Source organism: Apodemus sylvaticus, chromosome 20 (assembly GCF_947179515.1).
Source record: "Apodemus sylvaticus chromosome 20, mApoSyl1.1, whole genome shotgun sequence".
Taxonomy (NCBI): domain Eukaryota; kingdom Metazoa; phylum Chordata; class Mammalia; order Rodentia; family Muridae; genus Apodemus; species Apodemus sylvaticus.
Genome location: NC_067491.1, coordinates 54,583,175 through 54,603,549, shown reverse-complemented (window position 1 = coordinate 54,603,549; position 20,375 = coordinate 54,583,175). Strand labels below are relative to the sequence as shown.

At 44.8% G+C, this 20,375-nt stretch overlaps 1 non-coding gene and 1 pseudogene across 1 annotated transcript; both read left to right on the top strand.

Annotated features, from left to right (window-relative positions):
- The first annotated feature begins 1,619 nt into the window (after positions 1 to 1,619).
- Positions 1,620 to 5,771, top strand: LOC127670560 (zinc finger protein 709-like; annotated as a pseudogene).
- LOC127671358 (U1 spliceosomal RNA) lies at positions 2,101 to 2,262 on the top strand. The gene has a single exon (XR_007974724.1). It is a non-coding gene; the product is annotated as a U1 spliceosomal RNA (small nuclear RNA).
- Positions 5,772 to 20,375: the final 14,604 nt, after the last annotated feature.

The window sequence follows — 20,375 nt, the reverse complement described above, 5'->3', positions numbered from 1 at the left end:
CTGTATTCCTCCTGTATAAGTCATAGTTCTCTAATGGAACAATACTGATAGAATGAACATGTGCGTGCGCGCGCGCGCGCACACACACACACACACACACACACACACATGATTTATCAGAGCGGCTTATGGGCTATGATCACACACACATGATTTATTAGAGTGGCTTACAGGCTATGATCACACACATTATTTGAGTGGCTTACAGGCTATGATCACACACACACGCGCACACACACACACACACACACACACGATTTATTAGAGTGGCTTACAGGCTGTGGTGCCAGTTATTGTAACTGCTGAGTCACCTCTCTGACCCTGCATAAGTCTTACTCAATTTTTAAGAATGCTCTGTAAGAAGGCAGGTACACACTTCCAAATTTAGTTCATGGGGAATTGCAGAGAATATATTCAAGTCCCTCACCAGTGGTGAGAAGAGTGATTAAAGGCCTACTTGTCTTAGTCACTGTCCTATTTCTGTGAAGAGACACCATGACCAAAGCAACTCTCTTGAGTGGTGTTTTTCTTCCCATGCCCCTGTTCCCAGAAATAATGAGTTTAGGACTCCATTATGTTTACAGACACCTTGGCTGTGATCTTGGGCTTGTTCGCCCACTACCTCATCACTTATATTCCGTCTAATCTAATTTCTGTCCTGTGGCTAGTCACAGTCTGCTCAGCTCTCGAGTGTCTGTGCCTCCCCACCCCACCCCCACCCACACAAGTGCAGGCCTGGCTCTATCCCAGAATCCTCTACTGGATGGATGTCTGCTGGATGCCTCACCTTCTAGTCTACCCTTTCCTCTGGGCCACAGGTTTTTAAATTGACAGATAGTATATCCATTCAGTACATGAGAGATTCTCTCTTTACGACTCTGTTTTGGGTAGGACAGGAGGGTACTGGGAATGGAACCCCAGTCCTCTGTAAAAGTATCCAGTGCTCACAACAAGAACCATTGCTCCAGCCCCAACAACTTTTTTTTTTTTTTTTTTTTGAGGCAAGGTTTCTCTGTTGTAGCCCTGGCTGTCCTGGAACTCACTCTGGAGAACTAGTCTGGCCAGGAACTCCAAAATCCACCTGTCTCTGTCTCCTGAGTGCTGGGATTAAAGGCGTGTGCCATCAATGCCTAGTTTCAGCTGGATTCTTAAAGATTCCTCTTTCAGAAACTATACTGAGTCTAACCAAATAGGTTTTCTCTGATAACCGTATGGAAATACAGTATGGATTAGGAGAGAACACGTGATAAAAAAGGCCACACATTGTTGCCATCAACTGTTTAGGAAAGCCTCATCCTTTTTTATAGTTACGTGTGTCAATCTTAACCGTAGTTCCCACACACCAAGAGAAATAGAACTTATTCCTTCGGTGTTTATAGGAATAAATGGGACAGATAACATCATATTTTCTTTGTGGGATTAAATAATGACAATTTGTTATAAAAGTTGTTACAGTGACTCAGCGGACAAAAAGAAATTAGCACAATTTATGAGGGCAAAGGTTGTCCTATTCCACTGATGCCTTACCAGATTGTTCGGGAATTGCTGCGTTAGAGAATCTTAGCATTATGAACAGCTTAAGAGTATGGTAACCATGGTAACCAAGGTAACGTGCGTATATGGAGCTTGAAATACTGTGTCACAGTAAGTTCTTATGAAACCTAGGTCTCTGATATCATGAAGTTCATCCATGTGAAAATGCTCGTGAGTCTCTGATATCATGTAGTCCATCCGTGTGAGAACGCATGCGGGCTCTTTCAGGAGTCGGCGACCTTTGTGGACGTAGCCGCGCATGTCACCATGGAGGAGTAGCCTCTGCTGGATCTGTCCCGAAAGGAGCGCTACAAAGACGTGATGAAGGAAACACTGAGAAACGTGGCCTCCGTAGGTAAAGGCATTGTCATTCTCACAGTCGGTCATTCTTCATTCCTGCTGCAGAGGCTGAAATAGGGTAAAGAGCCAGTGGTTAGACTTCCCTGGCGCGGATAGGCTGTGATCAGGAACCATTGGTTATACTTCTTTGGCGCGGATACGCTGTGATCAGGAACCATTGGTTAGACTTCCCTGGCGTGGATACGCTGTGATCAGGAGCCATTGGTTATACTTACCTGGCGCAGATACTCTGTGATCAGGAAGGTGGTTTTTCTGGAGTGAGGCTCATCCGCTGTACTTGGGATGTGCCGACCCCTGAGAGTTCCCCAAATGAAGAAAACCTGAGTGAAGAATTGGGGTAGTGGGGCACCGTGTTCGCACTCTGACCTGAAAAGGTGGGAGAATGGGTAAATATGTGAGCTGGGCTTACCACAAGAATTTAGTTGAACTCTACTAATGTTTTTAGTGTAATATTATGATGCATAATGATTTATCTTAATCTGTATTTTAGGAAACATAAGCAAACACCAAAAGATTGAAATTGAATACCAAAATTCTGGAGGAAACCTAAGGTAATCCAGGCTCCTCATTTTATGCAGGTCATAGGACATTTTATCATGAGATAAAAGATACAAATGTATCAACTTTCAATCTGAGTTGACCTCAGGAAATTGCCTCCAAAACTGCTAATATGTTTCAGGTCATCAGTGAGAACTTCTCAGATATTCAAGTGTTGGGAACAATGGGAGTATCATGATGACAGGAGTGAAAATCAGTCATTCTTCACATGTACAAACTTTACACCATATACATTGCAGAAAATGAAGTATGAATTTATCAACCATCTCAGGTAGGAGGTGCATATGAAACAAAACCCAGAGAACGCTTTATACAGGAACTAATAGCTGACATAACACTCATGAGTGGGGGCGGGGTTGCACCTTTAACGCTAGCACTTGGGAGTCAAAAGCAGGTGGTTCCCTGATTTAGCTGTCACTCAGCACTGCAAAGTGAGACTCTGTCTCATAAAACCAAAAATATCTCAATATAGACTTAGATGGGGTTTCTGTTACTGCGAAGAGACACCATGACCACAGCAGAGTTTGTTTGTTTGTTTTTTGTTGTTGTTGTTGTTGTTGTTTTGGTTTTTTGGTTTTTTGGATTTGGATTTTTTGAGACAGGGTTTCTCTGTGTAGCCCTGGCTGTCCTGGAACTCACTCTGTAGACCAGGCTGGCCTCGAACTCAGAAATCCACCTGCCTCTGCCTCCCAAGTGCTGGGATTACAGGCGTGCGCCACCACCTCTGGGCAACAGCTGCTCTTATAAAGAAAAACATTTCATTGGAGCTGGCTTACAGGTTCAAAGATTTAGTCTGCTACTGTCGTGGCGTGGAAGCATGCAGGCAGATGTGGTACTGGAGAGGAAACTGAGAGTTCCACATCTGGATCTGCAGGCAGGGGGAAGCGAGTCTGATGCTAAGCCTGAAACCTCAAAGTCCGCCCAGTAACACACTTCCTCCAACAAGGCCATACCTCCAATATTGCCACTCCCTATGAGTTTATAGGGGCCATTTTTACCCAGACTGCCACAACGCTAATTAGTTCAAAATACAACATGATTGTTGTCGTCGGTATTGTGCATGAAATTGTGTACAATATTGGTACTGAAATGTCTGCTTAAATGTGACACTGCATTCAATATCTGCCAAACGTAGAAACAATAGAACACAACTTGTCGTTGTGCATTTTTAAAAAGATTTATTTATTTATTTTATTTATATGAGTACACTGCCGGGCGGTGGTGGCGCACGCCTGTAATCCCAGCACTCTGGGAGGCAGAGGCAAGCAGATTTCTGAGTTCGAGGCCAGCCTGGTCTACAGAGTGAGTTCCAGGACAGCCAGGGCTACACAGAGAAACCCTGTCTCAAAAAAACCAAATCCAAAAAACCAAAAATCAAAAAAAAAAATGAGTACACTGCAGTTGTTTTCAAACACACCAAAAGATGATAACAGATCCCATTGCAGACAGTTGTAAGGTACCATGTGGTTGCTGGGAATTGAACTCAGGACCTCTGGAAAAGCAGTCAGTGCTCTTAACTGCTGAGCCATCTCTCCAGCCTGTCATTTTATTTGTTTTTTTCATACCATCAGCCCACTTGCTTTGATTATAGCTGCCCTCAAATCATGCTGCATAACATCCAGTCAAAATATGTTAAAAATCACCAGAATGTATAGAACCGATATTTCTACTAGTCAATCATTAATAATTAAAAACTGAGCAATTCACTTGTTTATTTCTTACAGATGTCAACTTGTGGAGAAACTTCCTGACTGTAAAGAGGGTCATGAGTATGCAGAGATCTTCAAACTCTCTACCGAGGGCACCGTGAACCATAAATTTTATCCAGGAGTACATGTATGTAAAAGAAATGGGTTCGTCAACGTTCTCATTGGGCATTTAGTTATAAATGTGCGACTGAAACCTAGGCCGGGGCAGAAGTCAAATGAGGCTCAGAAACATGGAAAAGACGTGAATAATAAGGAATCTGAGGGCAACTCCCGCTCTCCCTGTCTCGTCGGAAGCGTCAAAGTGCTGAGCCTGCAGAGAAGTCTAATAAAACTAAACAGCCTCATGAAGACTTCAGACTTGGTCAGAATCACGAAAGAACTGCTGAAGAAAAACGCCACAAATGTACGGAGTGTGGTAAAGCATGTGCTTCTTTCTCTCCGGTCCTTGAAGAGGCACGAACAACATTTCCACACATAGAAGTGCTTTAAGTGTAAGCAGTGTGGGAAAGGCTTCCCTTTCCCGAGCTCCCTACAAGTCTGCGAAAGGATCCACCCTGGCAGGAAGCCCTATCTATGCATGTGAGCAGCGTGGGAGAACCTTTGTGCATTCCAGTTCTCTTCTAAGACATGAAAGAATCCACACGGCTCGAGTCCCCAGAGTGTAAACTGTGCAAGAAAACCTTTACTCGTCTGAATTTGCTGTTAAGGCATAAAATAATTCATACTGGCGAGAAGCCCTATGCGTGTGAGCAGTGTGGGAAAGCTTTTTCTCACTCTGCTTCCCTCCAAAGACACGAGACTCCACCCGGGAGAGAAAGCCTGTGTGCAAGCAGCGTGGGAAGGGCTCCATCACCTCTGTTTACCTGCAAGTTCATGAACGAACTCACACTGGGGAAAAACTACACGTAAGGAGTGCGGGAGCCCCTTCATGCTTTGGACTCAATTCCAAAAGCATAAAGTCGTTCACAGCGGGGTGAATCTCTTTGTGTGTAAGCCATGCGGGAAAGCTTTCACTCGTTTCGGCTCCCTACAGGTACATGAGAGAATTCACACTGGCGAGAAGCCCTGTGTGTGTAAGCTGCGCGAAAGCCTTCTTGTCTTTGACTCAGTTAAGGCAGCGTGAAATAACGCACAGTGGCGTCAAACCCTACGCGTGCGAGCCGTGCGGGGAGGGGTTTCTCTGCTCCGGTACCTTTCGGAGTCGTGGGAAGATGCACAGGGGCAGTAACCCGTAGTGTGTTCACAGAGTGAGAAAGTCGTGAGTTCGGAGAGCGCTTTGCGGAAGCATAAAATGCTCCACACTAGAGAGAAGCCTTGTGTCTAGCAGTGTGGCAAGACGTTCACTCACTCAAGTTCTCTTCAGTACCATGCACTGATGCACAGCGGAGAGAAACCCCATGAATGCAAGAAATGCGGGAAAGGCTTTCAGTCTCTTAGCCACCTTAAAAAGCACGAGAGAACGCAACACTGAATAGAAACTATATGCATGTTAGGAACACGGGAAAGCCATTCTCGGTCGCATAGACCCACAGGTTGGTTGTAAGGGTGTGTTTACAGCCTTTAAATGGCTACGGTGCTTTCACGTAAACTCCTGCGAGAAAAGGGGGCCTTTTTGCTACCGATGTGTGAAAGCCTCCTGTAAGATTGATTAAAAATAAATAAATAAATAAATAAATAATAATAATAATAATAATAATAAAAAAACAACGAAAACCAAAACCCGTGAACTAGCCACAGTGGAGGGGGAAACTTTAAAAAAAAAATAATATGGAAGCCAGGCAGTGGTGGTGCATGCCTTTAGTCCCAGTACTTGGGAGGCAGAGGCAGGTGAGTCTCTGTGAGTTCAAGGCCAGCCTGGTCTACAAAGGGAGTTTCAGGACAGCTGAAGTTGTCCTGTCTGAAAACAGAGAAACCCTGTCTCTAAAAAAGCCGAAGAGGTGATGATGATGATGATGATGATGATGATGATGATGATGAAAGAGGAGGAGGAGAAGAAGAAGAAATGTTTATATTAAAAGTTTTCTTCAATTACATGAATAAACTTATCCTGGTGAAAAGCTGTATGAGTGCCAAGTGAAGCTTAAACTTTTTGTAGTCCTAAATCATGGAAAAGGCACGGAAGTGATTAGATTGCAGAGAAACCTGGTGCATGTTTGCCATGTAGAAAGTCTTCACTTCTCTGCTTCCTCCAAATATGTAAAGAAGTCAGCTAGAGGAGGCTGGAGAGATGCTTCAGTGGTTAGGAGCACTTGTCTTAGAGAGGACCCAGGTTCGATTCCCAGCACCCACATGGAAGGCCACAACTGTCCCAACTCCAGTTCCAAGAGAGCCCTCTTCTGACCTCAGTCGGGGCCTTCATGGGCACGGCACACAGACATACATGCAGGCAAATTACACCCTCACACACACACAAAAGTCATAGCAGAGAGAAACCCTTTGTGTGTAGGCAATATTGAAAAGCCTTTCATTAGCACAGTCAGTTTCACAGACATTGAAGGTTACTCTACCCTAGAGTAACCTTAGATACGGGGCTTACTATTAAAAATCTTTTTAGACTATTTATTTCATGTGTGTGTGTTGCCTGCATGTGAATGTGTGTCACATGTGTGCAGTACCCGCCCCACCCTGAGGAGTGCAGGAGTTACAGATGGTTGTGAACAGTCTTGTAGGTGCTGGGATCTGAACGCAAGCCCCCTGTAAACACAGGGAGTGCTCTTAAAAAACTGAGTCATCTCTCCAGCCCAGTAATTCATTCTGGACTCGTATTTCTAAATTTTGTTTTGCAAAATAAGCATAAGCCGAGTATGTGAGATAGGATGACAGCTTAGACTCACGGAATGGAGAATAGTAATCATTTGAAGAAAACAAAACAAAACAAAACAAAAGGATGTAGAAATAAAGTAAACTATTGTGAAATGATACTGTAAGGCTTCTTAAAGCAGAAGTGCAGAAGTCTAGAATTTTATGGGTCATCTCGTCTTGCATTAAATCTGGAATGTTTCTGTTTGCATTGTGAATTGCATTAGATTCTTTTTTGTTTGTTTGTTTTGTTTTGTTTTGAGACAGGGTTTCTCTGTGTAGCCCTGGCTGCCCTGGAACTCACTCTGTATGTAGACCAGGCTGGCCTCAAACTCAGAAATCTGCCTGCCTCTGCCTCCCAAGTGCTGGGATTAAAGGTAGATTCATTGTTGAACTGACATTTAATTGCAACATGCCAATATTTATGAATGCCTTTTTTTCCAAGCAATTGTGGTTTAATTAAAAATGACTTTTTGAGAATATTGGAATTTTTGCACTGCTTTCACGTGCCTGGGTCTGACCATTTTGTATGAACTTTTATTCTTTTTATGAACAAAAAAATATGAAGTGTGTGTATGTAAGACCATGCATTTGTATATATGGTGTGTCTGTGTTCATGCTGAGACCATGCATTTGTATATATGGTGTGTCTGTGTTCATGCTGAGACCATGCATTTGTATGTATGGTGTGTCTGTGTTCATGCTGAGACCATGCATTTGTATGTCCGGTGTATCTGTGTTCATGCTGAGACCATGCATTTGTATGTCCGGTGTGTCTGTGTTCATACTGAGACCATGCATTTGTATGTATGGTGTGTCTGTGTTCATGCTGAGACCATGCATTTGTATGTATGGTGTGTCTGTGTTCATGCTGAGACCACGCATTTTTATATATGGTGTGTCTGTGTTCATGCTGAGACCACGCATTTGTATGTATGGTGTGTCTGTGTTCATGCTGAGACCATGCATTTGTATGTATGGTGTGTCTGTGTTCATGCTGAGACCATGCATTTGTATATATGGTGTGTCTGTGTTCATGCTGAGACCACGCATTTTTATATATGGTGTGTCTGTGTTCATGCTGATACCACGCATTTTTATATATGGTGTGTCTGTGTTCATGCTGAGACCACGCATTTGTATGTCTGGTGTGTCTGTGTTCATGCTGAGACCACACATTTTTATATATGGTGTGTCTGTGTTCATGCTGAGACCACGCATTTGTATGTCTGGTGTGTCTGTGTTCATGCTGAGACCACGCATTTTTATATATGGTGTGTCTGTGTTCATGCTGAGACCATGCATTTGTATGTATGGTGTGTCTGTGTTCATACTGAGACCACGCATTTGTATATATGGTGTGTCTGTGTTCATACTGAGACCATGCATTTGTATGTCTGGTGTGTCTGTGTTCATGCTGAGACCATGCATTTGTATGTATGGTGTGTCTGTGTTCATGCTGAGACCATGCATTTGTATGTATGGTGTGTCTGTGTTCATGCTGAGACCATGCATTTGTATGTATGGTGTGTCTGTGTTCATGCTGAGACCATGCATTTGTATGTATGGTGTGTCTGTGTTCATGCTGAGACCATGCATTTGTATAGATGGTGTGTCTGTGTTCATGCTGAGACCATGCATTTGTATAGATGGTGTGTCTGTGTTCATGCTGAGACCATGCATTTGTATGTATGGTGTGTCTGTGTTCATGCTGAGACCATGCATTTGTATGTATGGTGTGTCTGTGTTCATGCTGAGACCATGCATTTGTATAGATGGTGTGTCTGTGTTCATGCTGAGACCATGCATTTGTATGTATGGTGTGTCTGTGTTCATGCTGAGACCATGCATTTGTATAGATGGTGTGTCTGTGTTCATGCTGAGACCATGCATTTGTATAGATGGTGTGTCTGTGTTCATGCTGAGACCATGCATTTGTATGTATGGTGTGTCTGTGTTCATACTGAGACCATGCATTTGTGTGTATGGTGTGTCTGTGTTCATGCTGAGACCATGCATTTGTGTGTATGGTGTGTCTGTGTTCATACTGAGACCATGCATTTGTATGTATGGTGTGTCTGTGTTCATACTGAGACCATGCATTTGTATGTATGGTGTGTCTGTGTTCATACTGAGACCATGCATTTGTATGTATGGTGTGTCTGTGTTCATACTGAGACCAATGTAAAAATAACAATGCGTGGCTTGCTTTATTACTTTCTGCCTTGTTCTCCTGAGAAAATGTCTCTCACTGAACCATGAGCTGAACTGGCCGCAGCCAAACCCCTCTCCACTCCCCCATAGTGTTGGGTGTATGGGCATGACTGAAGGCCTGGGCATGACTGAAATCTTGGGCACAACTGAAACCTTGGGCACGACTGAAGCCCTGGGCATGACTGAAACCTTGGGCACGACTGAAGCCATGGGCATGACTGAAGCCTTGGGCATGACTGAAGTCTTGGGCACGACTGAAGCCCTGGGCATGACTGAAGTCTTGGGCACGACTGAAGCCTTGTGCATGACTGAAGCCTTGGGCATGGCTGAAGCCTTGGGCATGACTGAAGCCCTGGGCATGACTGAAGTCTTGGGCATGACTGAAGCCTTGGGCATGACTGAAGCCTTGGGCATGGCTGAAGCCTTGGGCATGACTGAAGTCTTCGGCATGACTGAAGCCCTGGGCATGACTGAAGCCTTGGGCATGACTGAAGCCTTGGGCATGACTGAAGCCTTGGGCATGACTGAAGCCCTGGGCATGACTGAAGCCTTGGGCAAGACTGAAGCCCTGGGCATGACTAAAGCCTTGGGCATGACTGAAGCCCTGGGCATGACTGAAGTCTTAGGCATGACTGAAGCCCTGGGCATGACTAAAGCCTTGGGCATGACTGAAGCCCTGGGCATGACTGAAGCCTTGGGCAAGACTGAAGCCCTGGGCATGACTGAAGCCTTGGGCATGACTGAAGTCTTGGGCATGACTGAAGCCATGGACATGACTGAAGCCTTGGGCATGACTGAAGCCATGGGCATGACTGAAGCCTTGGGCATGACTGAAGTCTTGGGCATGACTGAAGCCTTGGGCATGACTGAAGCCCTGGGCATGACTAAAGCCTTGGGCATGACTGAAGCCCTGGGCATGACTGAAGCCTTGGGCATGACTGAAGTCTTGGGCATGACTGAAGCCATGGACATGACTGAAGCCTTGGGCATGACTGAAGCCATGGGCATGACTGAAGCCTTGGGCATGACTGAAGTCTTGGGCATGACTGAAGCCTTGGGCATGACTGAAGTCCTGGGTATGACTGAAGCCCTGGGCATGACTGAAGTCTTAGGCATGACTGAAGCCCTGGGCATGACTGAAGCCTTGGGCATGACTGAAGTCTTGGGCATGACTGAAGCCATGGGCATGACTGAAGCCTTGGGCATGACTGAAGCCGTGGGCATGACTGAAGCCTTGGGCAAGACTGAAGCCCTGGGCATGACTGAAGCCCTGGGCATGACTGAAGTCTTAGGCATGACTGAAGCCCTGGGCATGACTGAAGCCTTGGGCATGACTAAAGTCTTGGGCATGACTGAAGCCATGGGCATGACTGAAGCCTTGGGCATGACTGAAGCCGTGGGCATGACTGAAGCCTTGGGCATGACTGAAGCCTTGGACAAGACTGAAGCCCTGGGCATGACTGAAGCCTTGGGCATGACTGAAGCCTTGGGCATGACTGAAGCCGTGGGCATGACTGAAGCCTTGGGCATGACTAAAGTCTTGGGCATGACTGAAGCCCTGGGCATGACTGAAGCCTTGGGCATGACTGAAGCCCTGGGCACGACTGAAGCCTTGGGCATGACTGAAGTCTTGGGCATGACTGAAGGCAAGGCTGAAGCCTTTCCCAGGTTTACATGAGTGCACAGGATTCAGACTCAGGACTTCATGCTTGCAAAGTGCTTTTACCCACCGGGATGTCTTCTAACCCCTTTAAACCATCCTTCTATTGATTTTGTATTGCTTATGTTTTGTGTATGTTTATTTTTCTCTTCAGTGTTTACTCTAGGAGGTTTGGCTTTAATGTTAGTTTGCCACTGATTGATAACACCTGAGTGAGGAGCCTCACCCGAAGATCTGTTCTGATTTTCTTGTTGATGTGGGAAGGCCCACTCTATCATAGATGGCACCTTCTGGTTCAGCTAAAAAGGGTCTGGCAGAAGGAAGATCCAGTTGGCTATCTCTCCAGCCTCCCAGTTAACCTGCCCTGTAGATACCGCTGTTCACTTCACAGATATCAGACCTAGTGTTTCTAAACCTTCTTTGTGGCTAGGGACCCTTGGCTGTTCAGGAAATTTCCGGGCTTCCTGCATCAGATTGGGGCAGCTGAGGCCTCTCCATCGCTCAGCCACCACCTTACTCACGCACCAACCCTCACACTCACTCGCCCACTGACTTACCCTGAATGCTGAAGCCCCAGCCTTAAGGACTTATTAATGGCCAGTTCTCAACTCTCAGCTCTCTCTCTCTCTCTCTCTCTCTCTCTCTCTATATATATATATATATATATACACACACACACACACACACACACACACACACACATACATACATATACATATATTAGATATATTAGTACTTTACTTAATTCCATTCCTCTACAGAAACCTGATAACTACAGTGTCCTTCCCTTTAAGGTTGAACTATTTTAAAATTGTTTTTAGAAGAGAGAAAATGTTAACTTTTAAAAAGTGCTAAGTAAGATACATACGTATTACATTGTATTAATCATAGATCTCTGTGGTGTTTCCAAGTATATTCAGTTTGTGTTGTGTGGTAAAAGAAGGCCTCCTCTGAGGTGAGTGGATTGATGTGGTAATGACCCCGGAAGTGGGGTGTTAGTGTTAGGAATTGTCTTAGTTGCTATCCTAGTGCTGTGAAGAGACACCGTGACCAAGACAAGCCCTGTCGTTGTTGTTGTCATTTGTTTTTCAAGACAGGGTTTCTCTGTGCAGCCCTGGCTGTGCTGGGATTCACTCTGTAGACCAGGCTGGCCTTGATCTCAGGTGCCACTTGCCTCTGCCTCCCAATGTGCTGGGATCAAAAGCACACAGCACCAAGGCCTGGTGACCAAATGGTGGTCTTTTGGGGTTCACGAACCTTTCCTGGCACAATGTTACAAACTTCCATTCAAACCACATAGGGCATAGAGGAAAAACCTGAACAACTTCACTCAGTTCCATCTCAGTGAACACACGAGATCCTGTGGTGACTGGCAGAAGCCCAGGTTACGCAAACCCACCTGCATCACTGAAAAGCCAACCCCAGCACAGCGGATGAGTCCTTAGGGCTTCATCCCTGCCGCTCCCTGCACAACTTCCAAGTTTCACAGGGCCAGAATCTCCTTTCCCTAACAATTGCTTCTTGTGAACTCTGTAATTCTCTGATTTTCCTGGGCCTTGTGTCATGAGACTGACTCACATGAATTTTCATTCCCTCTCTCTCGGGACAAATGTTGCAATGTGGAAGGAATAACGACACGAGACTCCAAGTCCTTTTCACACTCTCGTTTGCTTGCTTGCTTGTTTTCGAGACAGGGTCTCACCATGTAGCTCGGGCTGTCCTCCTCAGTCTGTAGACCAGGCTGAGCATGAATTCACAGAGATCTGCCTCTTCTGCCTTGCACGTGCTGGGATTGAAGGCCTGAAGCACTACACCCAGCTGTGCCTCTCCAGTCCTCCTCTTCCTTCTCCTGCAGTGTTCAGTGTTTGGAGTGTAACGCTGGAGGCGGGGATACCGATGTCTGTTTTCCTTCCTGTATGGCTGACAACCAGGAATGTGCATATGCACAGAGATGCACAGATGCGTACACAAGAAGTAAAAATAAAATCTTAAGAATAGAGAGCATGCCGGGTGGTGGTGGCGCACGCCTGTAAGGGATCACTCTGGGAGGCAGAGGCAGGCAGATTTCTGAGTTTGAGGCCAGCCTGGTCTACAGACTGAGTTCCAGGACAGCCAGGGCTACACAGAGAAACCCTGTCTCAAAAAACACCAACAAAACAAAACAAAACAAAACAAAACAAAACAAACAAACAAAAAACAGAGAGCAGTGCTGAGTAGAGCGGTATGAAGGAAGCAGCTCCTAACCCACCACACTCTGAGCCGCAGCCTGCTCTCCTTGGGCCACGGAGCTCTTTCGTCTTTAGGTGCTGTAGTGGCAGAGGGGTGGCTGCATGTGACCCTACCACCAATGGTCTTGGCAGGGCCAGCTTGTGGTTCTTGGCAAAGAATGGGCCCAAGATGTTAGGCAGGACCATTCCAGTTTGTAAAGAACCTTGATTTTGATTGAACTGGAACCGTTTCTGTAATGACAGTTATCTGATTTCTAGTACTTGAAGCAGTTCATTTTTTTTTCTAGGTTATTGCAGTTTCTGCTCCAGGGTTATGGAGCCTTTATCCCAGATAATGACTAACCAGGGATAAACCATCACCTAACATTGTTTAACTGACTGCTCACTGCCTCCCTGTAGCAGAGGGCAACTGCAGGCCTAACATGGAGCCTTGAAATGCCCTTCCCCCACTGTTTCTTTTCTGCCCTTAAACCACCGCAGTGTTGGCAGATAGAAAAGCTTTGATTTTTTTTTTTTTTTTTTTTTTGGTTTTTTGTTTAGTTTTGTTTTGTTGGTGTTTTTCGAGACAGGGTTTCTCTGTGTAGCCCTGGCTGTCCTGGAACTCACTCTGTAGACCAGGTTGGCCTCAAACTCAGAAATCTGCTTGCCTCTGCCTCCCAGAGTGCTGGGATTACAGGTGTGCGCCACCACTGCCTGGCTAAGCTTTGATTTTTATAGAGAATCCTTTTGTAGGCTTTTTCCCAAATAAAGGCCTTCCCTGTCTTAACTCACTCGTTTCTTTGTCTTTTCTATTCAGTAGACATTCAAAGGGGGCACAGAGCGGTGTCCTAACCTTCCAGTCACCTGCTAGAGCTGTCTATCTGGTTTGAACTGGCTCCTGGTCAGCAATATGTCCCTTATCTTTCCAAGACCACTGTTACCGAATGGAACACAAACTGGATGAATAAACTCTCTTCCTATTATACTTTTTTTTTGCAGGGGATAAATATAAAATATACTGGGAAGATAATTGCCCCGTTCTCAGGACTAGCTTTCTTAAAAACAGAGCAAAACAAAAACAAATAAAACACAAAAACCTGAGCTGTTTGTAACCTTACAGCCTCTGTGAATTACTTCTCAGGCTTTAAGTATTTTCAGAAGTGAATAAGCACTTCTTATTCACCATTTTTCTTATTACTCATATTCACACTAGGATCTCCATCTCAGCACCGGTCTTCCCGTGTTTGACTTTGAGTGGCCAGGGTAATCCCCTTTGTCTATTTTACTCTTCTTTCAATGCCCCTCCTTGGTCTCACATTTTAGGAACAGTTTGTTCAAATGATTCACATATTTCCTACTTCATAATATTTCTGTCGCACTAGGGGCTTCAGCTCAAGACCTGACCTCTTTGTTCTCAAAGGAAAACAGTCCTATTTTGGCCAAGTGAGCTAGTCAACATACACCGCCTGTGATGGCTGTTCTTGGTTGTCAACTTGACTAAAATTAACTAAAACTCTAAAACGGAGGACCTTTGTGTGTGTGTGGGGGGGGGGGATTGCTTAATTTAACTAGGAGGCTCCACTTCTTTCTGTTTTTGGATTTGGTTTTTTCCTGACAGGGCTTCTCTGTGTAGCCCTGGCTGTCCTGGAACTCACTCTGTAGATCAGGTTGGCCTCGAACTCAGAAATCCGCCTGCCTCTGCCTCCCAAGTGCTGGGATTACAGGCGTGCGCCACCACCGCCCGGCAAGGCTCCACTTCTAATCCAGGTTTTCGATGTAGAAAGAAGCCTTGAATTCAGATTTTTTGAGGGGGGGAACCCCACCTCTAATCTGGGCCACACCTTCTGGACACAGAAGAATGCTATTGCTCTTTGTCTTCTTGCTTTCATCTTACTAGCACATCCATTCCTTCACCGGCATGAGAGGTTACGTCTTCAGGACTCCATTTGCACTGAGAGCAGCTGAGACATCCAGCCGTACGGACTGAGCAGCCACCAGACTCTTGGACTTTCTGTTCACAGCCAGCCATGGTTGGATTAGCTGGACTGCAGCCTTTAAGTCATCCTAATACGTCCCCTTTCTATATATTTCTAGAGTCTAGACTAATACAGATTTTGGTATCAGAAGTGGTTCTAGAGTACCAGAACTGTAAGGATGAATCTGTTAAGTATCTGAAAGAGGCTTTTCAATTTGCCAGCATCCACAGTTACTGAAGCCTTTCAGTTAGTGAAGCCTTTGCTGGGTGTTTAGATCTAGAGGCCTAAAAGCTCATATAGTGAACTATTTTACAAACTATTTAGAGAATGCATTTGATTATCTCTATTCACCAGTTGCAGGTGGCAATAGGTTTGTTGATTCTCTATATAATACTTCTGACATTTTTGGGAAAAATAAGGAAAATGATGATGCTGGTTGGTTGCTCTCGGTATCTCTGAATAAATGACAAAGGATAGGAATGAACTTAGTGATGGGCATAAACACTCTAAAGGTTCCTAAGTGTCCCCTGAAAGAGAGTCTTCTTTCCAGCAGACACAGAGCCCAAGCTGCAAAAAAAATCAAATGAAAGCCCTCATTATACGTTTGACTGCATTACAGCAAAAATTCAAGTCCCAGACTCGAAGGGTGTTGGCAATTAAAGAAAGGCCATTAATTATTAAAGAATGAGATCTTGTAACTTGGGGTGTTGACATGTGGGAAGACCCTATTGAAGCTGAGAACATTGAACTCTCAGATTCTCAAAAGTTCATCTCACCTGAGGTAGTAGTACCCTCAGCCACCTCCTCTTGAAAATATTGCCAATTTTTTTCCACCTTTGACTGAGATTAGCAGTCATTTAATTCCTAATTGTCTGCTAAATCAGTAGTGACTTACTCAGAAGGAAGTGCCAGGCAAGACAATACTGTTGTCCCTCCGGGCCCACCAATAGTTGCATCTAGACCTATAACCAGACTTGAGGAAAATCAGGCTTCTAGAGAGAAGGTAGAAAGTGTAGTCCATGAGGAGGTTCGCTATTAAAGAGCTTAATGAGCTTGCTTAGTCACTGAAGCAGAAGTCTGAGAAATACGTGGGAACGGATTTTAACGGCTATTAGGATTTATTAGGATAATGGTAGAAGGAACTTAAAACTCAAAACCATATCAAACTGAGTTTATTGATATGGTTCCACTGAGTGGAAATTCTAGGTTTAATATGAAAGGTCACACAATTCAAAAAGTTGTCAAAAGTCTGCTTGAAAGGTTGGCTGAAGCGTTTGTCAAAAGATGGCCTACTGAAGAGGAGTTCCAGATGCCTGACATACCTTGGCTGAGGTAAAGAATTTTTAAGGCTCAGAGAAATTGGAACAAATAGAGTGAGTAGGCCTCGTAAAATCCAATCCGCCAAATGGGAAGGCCTAGAAGACATCCCCTTCACTAGTCATTGGTTTGTTTGGTGTTGGAGACAGGGTTTCTCTGTGTAGCCCTCACTGTCCTGGGATTTTCTCTGTAGTCCAGGTTGGCTTGGAACTCACAGAGATTTGCCTGCTTCTGCCTCCTGAGGGCTGGGATTAATGGCGTGTACCAGTGCTACCCGGACACCCCTTCACTAGTTTTATAAGACAGATGGTGAGAGGGGCACTGGCACATAAAAAAGAGCTTTGTTGTCCCCCTTTCTGTTAGACTTTAGGGTTGTGTTCAGCTAGATGAATTAAATGTCATGGGTTTAATTGAGCCCTCAAGGTGGCAGGGGCCCTCAAGGTGGCAGGAGCCCTCAAGGTGGCAGGGGCCCTCAAGGTGGCAGGGGCCCTCAAGGTGGCAGGAGCCAGGTGGCAGCACTGAACAGCGATGGCAAAGCGATACTAGTTATTGTAATGGGCAGCACAGACAGAGTAATGTCCACAATGGTCTAATCCAGGGGCTATCGATCTCCCTAATGCTTTGACCAACAGTTCCTCCTGTTGTGGTGACCCCTGTTGGGGTTTTGTCTAAGCTCCACCCCACAGCTACCTGGCAATGGCCAGGTATGCCCCGCCCCAGAGATCTGGCCCACTATAAGAGGGGCTACTTGCCCCTCCTCTCTCTCTTTGCTCACCGCTCTCCCACATACTCTCACCTCTCTGCCCCTGGGGCTCTTCCCCCCCCCTCCACATGGTCATGGCTGGCCTCCACTCTCTCTCTCTCTCTCTCTCTACCTCTCTCTCTCTACCTCTCTCTCTCTACCTCTCTCTCTCTACCACTAACTCCCATCCCCTATTCTGAATAAACTCTATTCTATACCATGTCTGTGTGTGTGTGGTCTCTCAGGGGCAGAGGTGCCCAGGCAAGGGCCCGCCTGGACACCTTCCCCCACGCCGCCTAGCCACACTCACCTAACTCACCTATATTCTCACCTAACCCCTTATATTACCCCCTTTAAGCCTCATCATCCTTCAACCCCCCCCCCAAAGTACAGTTATTTTCATTGCTACTTCCTAACTGTAATTTTGCTACTGTTATGAACCATAATGTAAATATCTGATACGTAGACCATCTGAAATTTGGTCCCTACGAAAGGGTCATTCAACCCTCAATGGGGTCATAACCCACAGGAAGAATACTGCTGGATCTTATCCCATAATGGGCCACTGGCAAAGTGAATTTTATGGTGCCGTGACTCATATGGGTCATTAAGTACTAGCTAATAAATCATACTGTTTCCAGGCGTGAGCTAGGTAAAAAGCCTACTGAATAAGAAAAACAGAAACAAAAACAAAACAAAACAAAAACTCAAACAAATGAAAGAAAGACCACATTGGATCGTAGCAAAAGAGACTCTCAGCTGCCGAATCAATGTCTAGACTGGAGTCATTTTGCAGAACCCCCGAGTCATTTGCAAGATCCCTTGTGGAAGGACCTTTATAAAATACCTAAAAGTTTTGCTATAAGCCTTTCTTCACTCTTTCCCCAGAGGGACCTATAACCTTTTACAAAGGTAACTAACTGTATCCTGCGGTAGAGGAAACAACCAGACTTCGCAGGGTTTTTTGGATACCGGTTCAGAGTTAATGCTGATTCCCAGAGAGCCCACACAACATTGGGGTCCTCCAGTTCGAGGATGGACATATGGAGGTCAGGTGGTTAATGACGTGCTGGCTAAAGTGTGACTCACAGCAGGTTTAGTGGGTCCCAGAACTCATCCTGTGTTATCCCCAGTCACAGAATGTATAATTGGGGTACTTAGAAATTGGTGGAATTCTCACATTTGTTCCTCAGCTGACCTGTGGAGTGAGGACTATTAAGGTTGGAAAGGCTAAATGTAAGCCTTTAGAGATGCCTCTACCAAGGGAAATAGAGAATCAAAAGCAGTATGGCATACCTGGAGGAAATGCAGAAATTAGTGCCACCATCAAGGACTTTAAAGATGGAAGGGTGGTGGTTCCCACCATATCTCCATTTAGTTCTCCTATCTGGCCAGTGTAGAGGACAGACAGATCATGGAGAATGACAACTCAGTCACACTGTGACTGAGATTGTCCCTACCGTTCCAGGTGTGGTGTCCTTGCCTGAGCAGATTAATGAATCTCTGTACGTGGTATGCAGCTATTGACCTAACAAATGCTTTTTCTTAGTACCTGTCCATGAGAAGCACCAAAAGCAATTTTTCTTCCAGCTGGCAAGGTCAGAAGTATACCTTTATAGTTTTACCTCAAGAATATATCAAATCTTTAGCCCCGCATCATAACTTAGTTAAAAGGCATCTCTCCCACAAAATATCACCTTGGTGCACTATGTTGATGACATTATGATGATTGGATCAAGTGAGTAGGAGATAGCAATCATTTTGGACTTACTGGTAACAATATGAACATCAGAGGATGTGAAATAAATCCAACCAAAATTCCAGGGCCTTCTACCTATGAAATTCTGAGGAATCCAGTGGTGTGGGGCACTCAGAGATAGTCCTTCAGGCCAAAGGAATTGTTTTGGTTTGGTTTGGTTTTTTGAGACAGGGTTTCTCTGTGTAGCCCTGGCTGTCCTGGAACTCACTCTGTAGACCAGGCTGGCCTCAAACTCAGAAATCCCCCTCCCTCTGCCTCTGCTTCCCAAGTGCTGGGATTAAAGGCGTGCGCCACCACTGCCTGGCAGGAATTGTTGAATGAAAACCACTGATGAGGAACCTCTTTATAAGTTGTCAGCCCCAAAGGCCACAGGATTTGCCCTTTCTCTGTTAGTGTCCTTAACTTTGTGTCTATGTTCTGTTGGAATTTGTAAATAAGGCATTTGTGACCTCTTGTGTGTGTGTGTGTGTGCGCGCGCGCGCGCACACTTATTATTTGGATTTCATTGTCTAAGATTTCATTTAATTCGCTTGAATTGGCGTCCACTACTATGGGGTTAGTAATTTTTGTTGGAATTATGTTTTCTTGATTTTAATGTTTATTATAGTTTTTCAGTAAAGCTTTTTAATTTTGGGTTAAATCACTGGTTATTTGTTGTTGTTTTTTAAATCATATTGCTTTTTTCAAATGGAATTGATTGCAATTTTCAGGTTGTAGTAGGGTTGACGTTTTAGTTAATTCTGTTCCATAATCTTTGGGCCACCAGGTTAAAAGGGAAATAATGTCTGTAAAAATAATCATTATCCTTGGGTAGGCCCACTATAAAAATATATTTAAAAATCACAAAGTATCATCCCTCAAATTCCAATCATTTTAGGAAAATGGAGGAATATTATGACTTTGTTTTGGTACAAGTGTATCAGTTACATTAGGTATGAGTAGAAAGGAGAAGAAAAATAAAGGTGGTGACATTTCTGCGTTGATGACAAACAGAAGACAAGAAAAAGTAAATACAAGGGGGCAGTAGGAACACAAGAGTGCAGTCGAGGTACGTTTGTTTAAAACTACAGAATTGCAACCTGATAACCTAAAGCAGTTCCAGCCATTAGCGGGCTGAGAACGGAAACACTGAAAACCAGGCCAGCCTCTGTTCTTTGGGAAAATCTCTGGAAGGGAAAATAATACAGAAAGGATAGGGAAAAGAACTAAAGACAAAAAGAGGTAAACAGAGAAGACAGAGGAGGACACCGTTGCCTCGCTAATTTGTACGTAAATATTAAATATCATTTTTATAAATGTAAATCTCCGCGGATGCAGTGCCCTCTTCTGGCCTCCATGGGCACTTGTACACGTGTGACATGCACACACACAGAAACACACATTTTTGCTTTTGTTTTGTATTTTGTATTTGGTTTTTTTCGAGACAGGGTTTTTCTCTGTATAGCCCCGACTGTCCTGGAACTCACTCTGTAGACCAGGCTGGCCTCGAACTCAGAAATCCGCCTGCCTCTGCCTCCCAATCACTTAAAACACCTCTGTCT